This window comes from Dendropsophus ebraccatus, chromosome 6 (genome assembly GCF_027789765.1).
Source record: "Dendropsophus ebraccatus isolate aDenEbr1 chromosome 6, aDenEbr1.pat, whole genome shotgun sequence".
In the NCBI taxonomy this organism is placed as follows: Eukaryota; Metazoa; Chordata; class Amphibia; order Anura; family Hylidae; genus Dendropsophus; species Dendropsophus ebraccatus.
Genome location: NC_091459.1, coordinates 89649285 through 89662045, shown reverse-complemented (window position 1 = coordinate 89662045; position 12761 = coordinate 89649285).

Here is a 12761-nt window from a genome sequence, read left to right as displayed (position 1 = left end):
AATACTGCTCTCCTACTGCCCCCAATACTACCCCACTAATACCCCCAATACTGCTCTCCTACTGCCCCAAATACTACCCCCAATACTGCTCTCCTACTGCCCCCAATATTACTCTTATACTGCTCTACTACTACCCCCAATACTGCTCTACTACTACCCCCAATACTACTACTAATACCCCCAATACTGCTCTACTACTCCCCCTAATACTGCTCTCCTACTGCCCCCAATACTACCCCACTAATACCCCCAATACTGCTCTCCTACTGCCCCAAATACTACCCCCAATACTGCTCTCCTACTGCCCCCAATATTACTCTTATACTGCTCTACTACTACCCCCAATACTGCTCTACTACTACCCCCAATACTACTACTAATACCCCCAATACTGCTCTACTACTCCCCCTAATACTGCTCTCCTACTGCCCCCAATACTACCCCACTAATACCCCCAATACTGCTCTCCTACTGCCCCAAATACTACCCCCAATACTGCTCTCCTACTGCCCCCAATATTACTCTTATACTGCTCTACTACTACCCCCAATACTGCTCTACTACTACCCCCAATACTACCCCACTACTACCCCCAATACTGCTCTCCTACTGCCCCCAATACTACTCTTATACTGCTCTACTACTACCCCCAATACTACCCCACTACTACCCCCAATACTACCCCACTACTGCCCCCAATACTGCTCTCCTACTGCCTCCAATACTACTCTTATACTGCTTTACTACTACCCCCAATACTACCCCACTACTACCCCCAATACTGCTCTCCTACTGCCCCCAATACTACTCTTATACTGCTCTACTACTACACCCAATACTGCTCTCCTACTGCCCCCAATACTACTCTTATACTGCTTTACTACTACCCCCAATACTACCCCACTACTACCCCCAATACTGCTCTCCTACTGCCCCCAATACTACTCTTATACTGCTCTACTACTACCCCCAATACTGCTCTACTACTACCCCCAATACTACCCCACTACTGCCCCCAATACTGCTCTCCTACTGCCCCCAATACTACTCTTATACTGCTTTACTACTACCCCCAATACTACCCCACTACTACCCACAATACTGCTTTCCTACTGCCCCCAATACTACTCTTATACTGCTCTACTACTACCCCCAATACTGCTCTACTACTACCCCAATACTACTCTACTACTACCCCAATACTACTATACTACTACCCCAATACTACTCCCATTACCATTCCTACTATTACCTCCACTTCTGATACTACTACTACTCCCAAAACTGCTACTCCCCTTATCTACTACTATACCTCTCATCTTCTATGCTTCTACTGTTACTACACCCCTTAGCCACTATGCTTCTACTACTACACCCATCAGAATTAGCAAAGAATACATTTAAAAAAAAATCAAGATTTAAATCTAGTATCGAGAAAAAAATCTAAAGAAATCAAGATTTTATGTTTTGCCTATATTGCCCAGCCCTAGTTCCAGCCATGAGGTAAAGATGGGAGTTGTAGTTCCAGCTGTCAGGATAGGAGTTGTAGCTGCCGCTATGAGGTCAGGGTGGGAGTTGTAGCTGCAGCTATAAGGTCAGGATAGGAGTTGTAGCTGCCGCTATGAGGTCAGGATAGGAGTTGTAGCTGCCGCTATGAGGTCAGGATAGGAGTTGTAGCTGCCGCTATGAGGTCAGGGTGGGAGTTGTAGCTGCCGCTATGAGGTCAGGATAGGAGTTGTAGCTGCCGCTATGAGGTCAGGGTGGGAGTTGTAGCTGCCGCTATGAGGTCAGGGTGGGAGTTGTAGCTGCCGCTATGAGGTCAGGATAGGAGTTGTAGCTGCCGCTATGAGGTCAGGATAGGAGTTGTAGCTGCCGCTATGAGGTCAGGATAGGAGTTGTAGCTGCAGCTATGAGGTCAGGATAGGAGTTGTAGCTGCCGCTATGAGGTCAGGATAGGAGTTGTAGCTGCCGCTATGAGGTCAGGGTGGGAGTTGTAGCTGCCGCTATGAGGTCAGGATAGGAGTTGTAGCTGCCGCTATGAGGTCAGGGTGGGAGTTGTAGCTGCCGCTATGAGGTCAGGATAGGAGTTGTAGCTGCAGCTATGAGGTCAGGATAGGAGTTGTAGCTGCCGCTATGAGGTCAGGGTGGGAGTTGTAGCTGCCGCTATGAGGTCAGGATAGGAGTTGTAGCTGCCGCTATGAGGTCAGGATAGGAGTTGTAGCTGCCGCTATGAGGTCAGGATAGGAGTTGTAGCTGCAGCTATGAGGTCAGGATAGGAGTTGTAGCTGCCGCTATGAGGTCAGGGTGGGAGTTGTAGCTGCAGCTATGAGGTCAGGGTGGGAGTTGTAGCTGCCGCTATGAGGTCAGGATAGGAGTTGTAGCTGCAGCTATGAGGTCAGGATAGGAGTTGTAGCTGCCGCTATGAGGTCAGGGTGGGAGTTGTAGCTGCCGCTATGAGGTCAGGATAGGAGTTGTAGCTGCCGCTATGAGGTCAGGATAGGAGTTGTAGCTGCCGCTATGAGGTCAGGATAGGAGTTGTAGCTGCTGCTATGAGGTCAGGATAGGAGTTGTAGCTGCAGCTATGAGGTCAGAATAGGAGTTGATTGTTGGGGATGCAAGAAGAAGGGCACTTTGTAATATGCTTACAATGATAAAACCTCCTAAAAAGGACAAGAGAATCCCTTTGGAATTGGAAGTTAGTGCCTAAAAGAATCTGCATGGTGTACTCAGTCTACTTATGTGTCTTCTTTGTCTTTTTCAGTGTTGTGAGAGTTTGGCCGGAAACCTTGATTGTGCCTGTCGATGTCAAGAAAGTATTCAGAACTATCCCAGAGTCTTTGCCCCGCAGATCTCTGTTCCTGAGAGAGTACAGTCAGTATTATTCTTTAAACTTCTTTATTTAATAACCCTTGCCATAACACAAGAAATAAAATGACTGTGTCTTGACATGAAAGCCTATTTATATGTGTAGGGTGGACGAGGGGGGGGGGGGGGGCGTCATCCTATAGTTCGCCTCGGGCAGCAGAGAGGCTAGAATCACCCCTGGGTGGCCCCTAGTTCTGGGTGGGGGAGACAGTTTTCACAAAGGTAACTATGATCTGCACAGTCCTTTTGCTGTTTGCAACATACTTGTACTTGTTTTATTACCATATAGAGCTTGGGAGATGAGTGAAAGGTAGCCCTAGCATTATTTTCAGCTTTTAAATGGACTTTCATCACAGACCCAGGCACCCTCTTGGTCAGTCTGGTGAGGCCCAGGCATTGCCTTGGTCTGTTGGGTGAGGCTCCAGTAGAAAAAGTTTAAGAAGCACTGTGTTAAATGGTTATTAAGGCAGGTTTCCTTACTCCCCAGCTGGCACAAGCTTCACAGAACTCTGGTCCCATTCCGCAGTGCCTCTGGCTTCTAGAAATATGGTATTGCCGACTTAGTCGGTGACTGAGCCAGGTCACTATTGTAGCAGCTGACTGAGTGAGCAAGAGCATGTGCTGTCCCTAAACCACAAGTGCAGCACAGGGGATGGAGAGTTAGTGGGGTCTGTACATTGCTGGGCATTTTGGAAGCAGTGCCAACCCCACTTTAACCCCTTCCCCCAATATGACGTCCAGGGAAGTCATGAAAAGCAGTGCCAGAACGCATCATGATGTCCCTGGACGTCATGCTTTTCCTGCCTCCCCCCACTGTCCCTGGCTGAGATCGAGCAGCAGGAGGAGGCTGTGTCACACAGCCCCCTCCTGATGCCACTGCCCAGAGAGGAGCCGCGCTCTCCCCCAGCAGTTAACCCCATAGATGCCGCGGTCTTTGCGACCGCAGCGTCTATGGGGAGATATGCTCCCCCTGCCGATCGGGTGCCTGGGAGGAGGCTGCGGCACATGCTGCTGCGCTCCCCCCAGGCTCCCCTTCTCTGCTGTCGAGCCCCCCCCCCCCCGTGTGGCCGCCCCCTCCCCACGTGGCCGCCCCCTCCCCACGTGGCCGCCACCTCCCCATGTTTCCCCATCCTCAGCCGGCCCCTCCTGCCGATCGGGTGCCTGGGAGGGAGGCTGCGGCACATGCTGCTGTGCTCCCCCAGGCCCCCTTTCTCTGCTGTAGAGCCCCCCCGTGTGGCTGCCCCCTCTCCGTGCTCCCCCCCTCCCCCGGCTCCCTCTGCAATCTCTCCCCCCGGAGCCGCGCGAGCAATTGCACGACTCCGGGAGGGTATCCATAGCAACCCAGACGCTTTCCAGTGCGTCTGGGCTGCTATGATTTCTAATGATCAGGCCCCTGCACTGAGGCAGGGACCTGATCATTTGAATGATCTGTCAGTGTAACACTGACAGATCATTCAATATGTAATGCACTACAGCACTGATCATGTGCTGTAATGCATTATAGATGTGAAAAAGTGAAAGTAAAAAAAAAAAAAAAAACACCAAACACATACATACATACATACATACATACATAATTAAAGAAATAATTAATTACAATAAATAAATTAAATAAATACAAAATAAATAATTTATATATATATATATATATATATATATATATATATATATATAATAAATACACACATTCCCCATCCCCCCCTTTATAAATCATCCCCTATAAATATGATACACATATTTGGTATCGCCGCGTCCATAATGACCCCGTCTAGTAACCTGTTACATTAATTATTCCACCCGATTAACGATATAAAAAAAATAAATAAAAAACTAACAAAAATGACAATTTATTGTTAATCCCGCCCCCTAAAAAATTAAGGAAAAACCTATCAAAAAGTCACATGTACCCAAAAGGTGTACCACTAAAAACGTCAGCTTATGCCGCAAAGAAAAAAGCCCTCACATAACTCCATTGGTGAAAAAATTAAAATATTACCACTCTTACAATATGCAAGACACAAACAGTATTTATAGTATAAATGCCATAAACTATAACAAAAGCTATATAACATGGATATCGCTGTAATCGTACCGACCTGACGAATAACGATAACATGTCATATGTGACGTATAGTAAAGGGCGTACAAAAACAATGATGAAAAACAGCTGCTAAATTGTGTTTTTTATTCATCCCACCTCATAAAGAAATAATGAAAAAATGATCAGGGTATCACATGTCCCCCAGAATGGTACTGATAGAAATGTCGACTCGTCTTACACAAATATTTTGGCACCGCAAGTCCTCTGTGACATGGTGTAATGGCTAAAAAAAAAACCTGAAATAAAAAAGAACCCCCAAATTCCCCAGGTCTCTGTCATGTCTGCGTCCTGTGGTTGAGTGAGGTGACGCACTGCGGCCACATATGGGGGATTTCTAGAAACACTGAAATAAGGAGAATAAATAGTGAGTGGTATTTCTCAATTAGTATTTTCTGTGTAAGAGGAAAAAAATGGATTAAAATGGAATATTTGCCAAAAAAATGAAAATGTTAAATTTCCCCTCCAACTTGCTTACATTTCTGCAAAACACCTAAAGGGTTAATACACTTATGAAATGTTACTTTGAATACTTTGAGGGGTTCAGTTTTTATAGTAGAGAGAATTATGGGGGAAACTACCATACAGGCCCCACAAATCCACTTCAGAACTGAACTGGTCCCTAATGAAATCAGAATTTGAAATTTTCCTGAAAATTTGAAAAATCGCTGCAAAATTTCGAAGCCCTCTAACATCCTAACAAGTAAAAGGACGTTCACCAAATGACGTCACCATAAAGCAGACATGTTGTAGATGTTGCAGTAGTAATTAGTTCATGTGGCATGACTATCTTTCTTATGAAAAGAGAGTTTTGAATATACAGAAACATACATTTTTCAAATTTTTGCGCAAATGTTTTTTACAAAAAACTACTCAGTGTATCAACCAAAGTATACCACTAAAATAAAGAGGAATATGTTACGAAAAAACAATCTCAGAATAACCGCAATAGTTAAAAGCAACGCAGAGTTATCACTACATAAAGAGAGACAGGTCAGATTTGAAAAATAGGGCCTGGTCAGTAAGGCCAAAACAGGCTGCGGAGGCAAGGGGTTAAACCTGTGCATTCAGCTAAGTGTGCATGTTCATTTACTGTAGCCAACAGGAACAAACAATCCAAAATGGCTGATCTCTCTTTCCCTGACATTATAAGACAGTAAGCAAGCTATGAGGGGTATCCACATAAAGTCATGCAGCAATTGCAAGGGAAATATAGTATTACATGGAAGCCATTCTGAATAATGTAGTAAATATATTAAATGCTAAGTTCACCATTAAGGGAGCATAAAGAGAGCTGCTCCTATTGTGTGGCTCTCTATTCTGGTTTGTAGTCGGTAGTCCCTCTCTCTTTCATATCCACATGATTTAATAGGGCACACAGACAAGGACAGACAGGGACTAAAGGTCACTTTTTGTAATTTTCCATGCCTTTAATGTAGAAAAACTGCCTTTTTGCAAGTACATTAAGTAGGGATACTCTGGCAAAAATCTTTTTTCTAAATCAACTGGTTTTATAAAGTTGTATAGATTTGTAATTTACAGTACAGACCAAAAGTTTGGACACACCTTCTCATTCTAAGAGTTTTCTGCATTTTCATGACTATGAAAATTGTAGATTCACACTGAAGGCATCAGAACTATGAATTAACACATGTGGAATTATATACTTAACAAAAAAAATGTGAAACAACTGAAAATATGTCTTATATTCTAGGTTCTTCAAAGTAGCCGCCTTTTGCTTTGATTACTGCTTTGCACACTTTTGGCATTCTCCTGATGAGCCTTAAGAGGTAGTCACCGGAAATGGTCTTCCAACAGTGTTGAAGGAGTTCCCAGAGATGCTTAGCACTTGTTGGCCCTTTTGCCTTCACTCTGTGGTCCAGATCACCCTAAATCATCTCTTAGAACCCCATCACTCTCCTTCTTGCTCAAATAGCCCTGACACAGCCTGGACGTGTGTTTGGGGGTTATTGTCCTGTTGAAAAATAAATGATGGTCCAACTAAACGCAAACCAGATGGAATAGCATGCTGCTGCAAGATGCTGTGGTAGCCATGCTGGGTCAGTATGCCTTCAATTTTAAATAAATCCCCAACAGTGTCACCAGCAAAGCACCCCCACACTATCACACCTCCTCCTTCATGCTTCACAGTGGCAACCAGGCATGTAGAGTCCATCAGTTCACCTTTTTGCGTCGCACAAAGACACAGTGGTTGGAGCTAAAAATCTCAAATTTGGACTCCTCAGACCAAAGCACAGATTTCCACTGGTCTAATGTCCATTCCTTGTGTTCCTTAGCCCAAACAGGTCTCTTCTGCTTGTTGCCTGTCCTTAGCAGTGGTTTCCTAGCAGCTATTTTACCATGAAGGCTGCTGCACACAGTCTCCGCTTACCAGTTGTGGTAGAGATGTGCCTGCTGCTAGAACTCTGTGTGGCATTGTATATATCCATAAAATTTGGATCCACACCCGTATAAAATTTAGATATCTTTATTAACATTAAATATAAAATATAAAACCAGAAAAACAAGAGGCAATTCCAAACATGAAACCTTCCAGACTGTGTACTTAGAAATAGGGTTCAAAAACAATTTTGTGCAATGATAGTAGTCAGAAAAGTGCAAAAAATAATGCAAAAGAGAGGCTATGTCAAGGAGAGGACACAATGTCTAGAGATAGTCTCAATTCCACACCCCAGTGGTGTCTCGCTACCTGTGTCCTCAATGTATTCCCTTTAGCTCCTCTCACTATGGGCCATCCCTGCACATAGCATCTGCCCAGCGCTCTATATGTAAACAATTTAACATTATTGCACAATCTTACTGTAGTAGCTATTTATCTTACCCATAATCATACACGTCTGGTCAATTCCCCAACGCACGTTTCGCGATCGTAAAGCGATCTTTTTGCTTCCTCAGGGGGCGTTGCCTATTCTATCATGTGGGCTCTCTTTTATGTGCTGATTCGCTGATGTTATCCCTACTTCCGGATATCTTGGCGCCTGCGCGGATGGTTTCTGGAAATCACACCGCGTCATCCCAGGCATCCGGCGGCGCGCCAATGCCCATGACCAAAATGGCCGAGTATCATAGGCACGTCACCTACGTCCGCCCGGATAAGTGTGGCATTGACCTGGTCACTAATCAGAGCTGCTGATAACCTGGGATCTCTGAGGCTGGTGACTTGGATGAACTTATCCTCCACAGCAGAGGTGACTCTTAGTCTTCCTTTCCTGGGGCGGTCTTCATGTCAGCCAGTTTCTTTGTAGTGCTTGATGATTTTTGCAACTGCACTTGGGGACACTTTCAAAGTTTCCCCAATTTTTCGGACTGACTGACTTTAATTTCTTAAAGTAATGATGGCCACTAGTTTTTCTTTACTTAGCTGCTTTTTTCTTGCCATAATACAAATTCCTCACAGTCTATTCAGTAGGACTATCAGCCGTGTATCCACCTGACTTCTGCACAACACAACTGGTGGTCCCAACCCCATTTATAAAGCAAAAAAATCCCACTTATTAAACCTGACAGGGCACACCTGTGAAGTGAAAACCATTTCTGGTGACTACCTCATGAAGCTCATCAAGAGTGTGCAAAGCAGGAATCAAAGTAAAAGGCGGATACTTTGAAGAACCTAGAATATAAGACATATTTTCAGTTGTTTCACACTTTTTTGTTATGTATACTGTATAATTCCACATGTGTTAATTCATAGTTTTGATGCCTTCAGTGTGAATCTACAATTTTCATAGTCATGAAAATACAGAAAACTCTTTGAATGAGAAGGTGTGTCCAAACTTTTGGTCTTTACTGTACTTCTATTTAAAAATCTCAAGTCTTCCAGTACTTATCAGCTGCTGACATGTCTGTCCGAGACAGGGATTGTCCAGAGCAGTAATTAGGAAATCCCTACAGAAAAACTTTTCTTCCCTGGAAAGTTCCTGTTTCGGACAGAGGTGGAAGCAGAGACCACTGTTTCAGACTAAAAAGAGAACACCACTTCCTGCAGGACATACAGCATCTGATAAGTACTGAAAGACTGGAGATTTTGAAATTACAAGTAAACTATAAATCTATATACTGTAACTTTCTGAAACCAATTGATTTGAAAGATAAATATTTTTGCCAGAGTACCCCTTTATTTCTAGAGATGTATCCACTTGTCATCCCAGAATTCCTTGAAAAGGTGTCTTAATATCTTCAGAGTAAATTATAATGAATGGGTTGTGCAGATAATGGCCACATTGCATTGCTTTTTAGGAGAAAGCCTTTTTTAGACTACTTTCATAAGCACATAGGGTAGATTTATCAAAATGGTGTAAAGTAGAATTTTCTCAGTTGCCCCTAGCAACCAATCAGATTCCACCTTTCATTCATTTAAAAAATGAAAGGTGAAATCTGATTGGTTGCTAGGAGCAACTTAGACAATTCTACTTTACACCAGTTTGATAAATCTCCCCCATAGTGTATTACATGGTCTCAGAGAAGGATATATAGATTGGTATAACAAAGATATATAGCACGGCCATGTGCTTTGACTTTAGACTATATGTAATTATTTTTTTTCCTTTTAGGGTGCCTTCACACCTACCGGATCTACAGCGGATCTCACTTCTGCGAATTCGGAGCGAGATCCACTGCGGATCCGGTACCATTCACCCTAATGATAGCACATACCCGCAGCGGGATTGACATCCCGCTGTGAGTATGAGCTTTAACCCCCTGATGGCTGCAGCCCCGCTGCATCCCCACCTCCTGCAGCTCCACCGCTGCCCCCATCAGCCCCGGCGCCTGCATCCCCGATTGCCGCCCGCATCCCCCATCATCCCTGCAGCCATCACGCATTCCCGATCGCCGCCCCCATCCCCCATCATCCCTGCAGCCATCACGCATTCCCGATCGCCGCCCGCATCCCCCATCATCCCTGCAGCCTTCACGCATTCCAGATCATCCCCGCAGCCCGCCCGCATCATCCCAGTAGCTGCGCCGAGGAGCAGGTAATGTATGCTCTCGGCGGCGGGCTGCGGGGCTGATGCGGGGGGGCTGCGGGCTGCAGAGATGATGGGGGATGCGTGCGTTGATCGAGGATGCGTGCGGGCGGCGATTGGGGATGCAGGCGCTGGGGCTGATGGGGGCAGCGGTGGAGCTGCAGGAGGCGGGGATGCGGCGGGGCTGCGGGCATTAGGGGGTTAAAGCTCATACTCACAGCGGGATGTCAGTCCCGCTGCAGGTATGTGCTATCATTAGGGTGAATGGTACCGGATCCGCAGTGGATCTCGCTCCAAATTCGCAGAAGTGAGATCCGCTGTGGATCCGGTAGGTGTGAAGGTACCCTCAAACTTATTACTTTTTTAACCATATGTATTGATGTGGACATGTATATGGAATTAGTAACCTTTTCTCCAACATATACACATATGTTATAAATAATAACCCAGTACTGTATGATTTTAATTTCAGATACATCCCCTATTGTTCCTTTGATTGACAGTATCATATTGTATAGCTTTCTTTTTCCATATAAGTATATAAAATATATGAGAACCATACCATTGGAGACAGGCTTGTCTTTAACACTTGTGCTTTTAGCTTATAAAAAAAACTCAATTTTTTTATTCTTTACCAAATCAAATATATACTTGTTGCTATTACTTTTTTGTTCCTTTTAAAAAAAATATTTCTGAAATTCTTCTCCATGCATGGCTGACTATAACTAACATTAAAAGCTGTTCCATACAGAACACAGGCTGAGCTGACTAGTTCAAAGTATCAGATAAATACATAAATTTAAGATGGAATGACATGTTTCCAGTTAATGGAGAGTTAGACATTAAGTAAGATCAGCTTTATACAGTTAATGCTACATACAGTACACACAGAGAAAGTGTAGGTTGTGATACTTGTTATTTTCTTCCCAAGTACTGTAAGCATTGTGTCTAAAGAAACATAAATGGGGCAGCTTATTGAGCATAGCAAATAGCTAAACATCACCTATGCACTGTAGCAGGATTGTCTGGGTAAAATAACCTATTTTTACATGCCATGGTAGGTAATGGTATTATAGAGGAGCAACCCAACTTTGGTTCCTCACAGCGCACAACATGCTATAAAAAGGGGATCATTTAAGAGCTGATTACAGATGTCCGACTGGGTTTATATTAGATTTATTTTCCTGTATCAGTATTGCAGTATTTTTCTATTATTATATTATTAGTTCCCTGTCTGGTTCCCGATCCCTTTTAGTAAATTCTTGACTTGCCCTTGAACTACTGGAGCATCTTTTCTGTGATGTACTGTTTTTTTTTTTTTGTTATTATAGTTTGTATGTACAAATAAATTGACAGCTGGGTGTTACTAATCCCTTTATCAATGCAGCTATTCCCCCATATTAGTGCTATCCATTTTATAATGTGTTCAAACAATATTATTTCATTCATACATTGCAAAGAAGAATACAGATGCGACCGCTTTCAACTTGATTGATACAATACTCTATGCCAATAGTGTAGTCCACCATGGAAAGTATATAGCCTAAAAATTGATCAACACCACAATCAAGTAGAGAAACAATTCACCTTTATTGCACAAATGTAATAAAATTATTTATATAAAATCACTTACATCACTGGTTACTATACAGGCCAAGAACAACCAGGGGATTACACAGGGTACTGGTAAAAAACAAAAGCCAATCGACACTAATTACACACCAGTGTATGGTGTGATAACATCAAAGGGTATTAGATTACATAGTACTCTGGCTCCATCTGCTGGCTACACACAATAATGCATATAGAGTAATTAAGGTGCTTCATGCATATCTGTGACTAACTATAGCCTTTACACCAACATCACAGAAAGAAGCAAGCAAAAAAAGGAAAAAAAAACAAAAGGTAGAGACCATTAAAAAAATATTTTAACAATAAAAAAAATGTTTAAGAAAACACATTATCACTCTTGTCTCACTCACTCACCAGTATTGCATGATAGCATCTAAAAATACTCAATGGCCACAGTCCCTGTCATGTGATGCTGTACATGATACTAATCATGTGATGCTGAACATGATACTAGCCTCTAAACTCCACAAAAAGGGTGCCATCACTATCCCTAATGGACTACAATAAAATGCCCCCCACTATTTCAAGGCCATAATTAAACAGACTGTTAAAGTGACAGTGCTAACAGTATCAAAAACGCCTCAAAGATGGCCGTGATGCTGCATATGATATTTGTCATATGATGCGGTACATGACACTAGTCATGTGACGCTGTACATGATACTAGTCATGTGATGCTTCACATGATACTTAGGCTCGGACTGGCCTACAGGGGAACCTACTCCTTGGTGGGCCCCTGGCAGGAGGTGGGCCTCCCTGTCTGACTCTTTCTACCAGAGAAAACAAATATATGTAAGGTACCATGTGTCTTTTTGACCTAACAGCATCTAAAAGGGTCAGCAGTTTGGAACGTGAATTACAGCTGACAGAAGTCTCGTAACAAATGATAGTCAGGCAGTGGAGTGTGGGAAGATAATAAAAAACTATATTCACCAGTCCCCGTGCCCCTGGACCGCGCTCTCTCCCACAGCTGCTGGAAATTTATCAGTACTTTCCGAACAGATTCTGAGTATGTCACGGCCCCAGCTCAATGTCACATACTCGCCTGATGGATTGCCTGCTCAGCCAGTCAATAACTGCAGCGGTGTCCATCCCCAGACAGTGATTGGCTGAGCGGGCACATTAAGGAAGAGCTTTGGGGGCACAGGGATGGGTAAATATACTTTCTTTATTATGTTCCT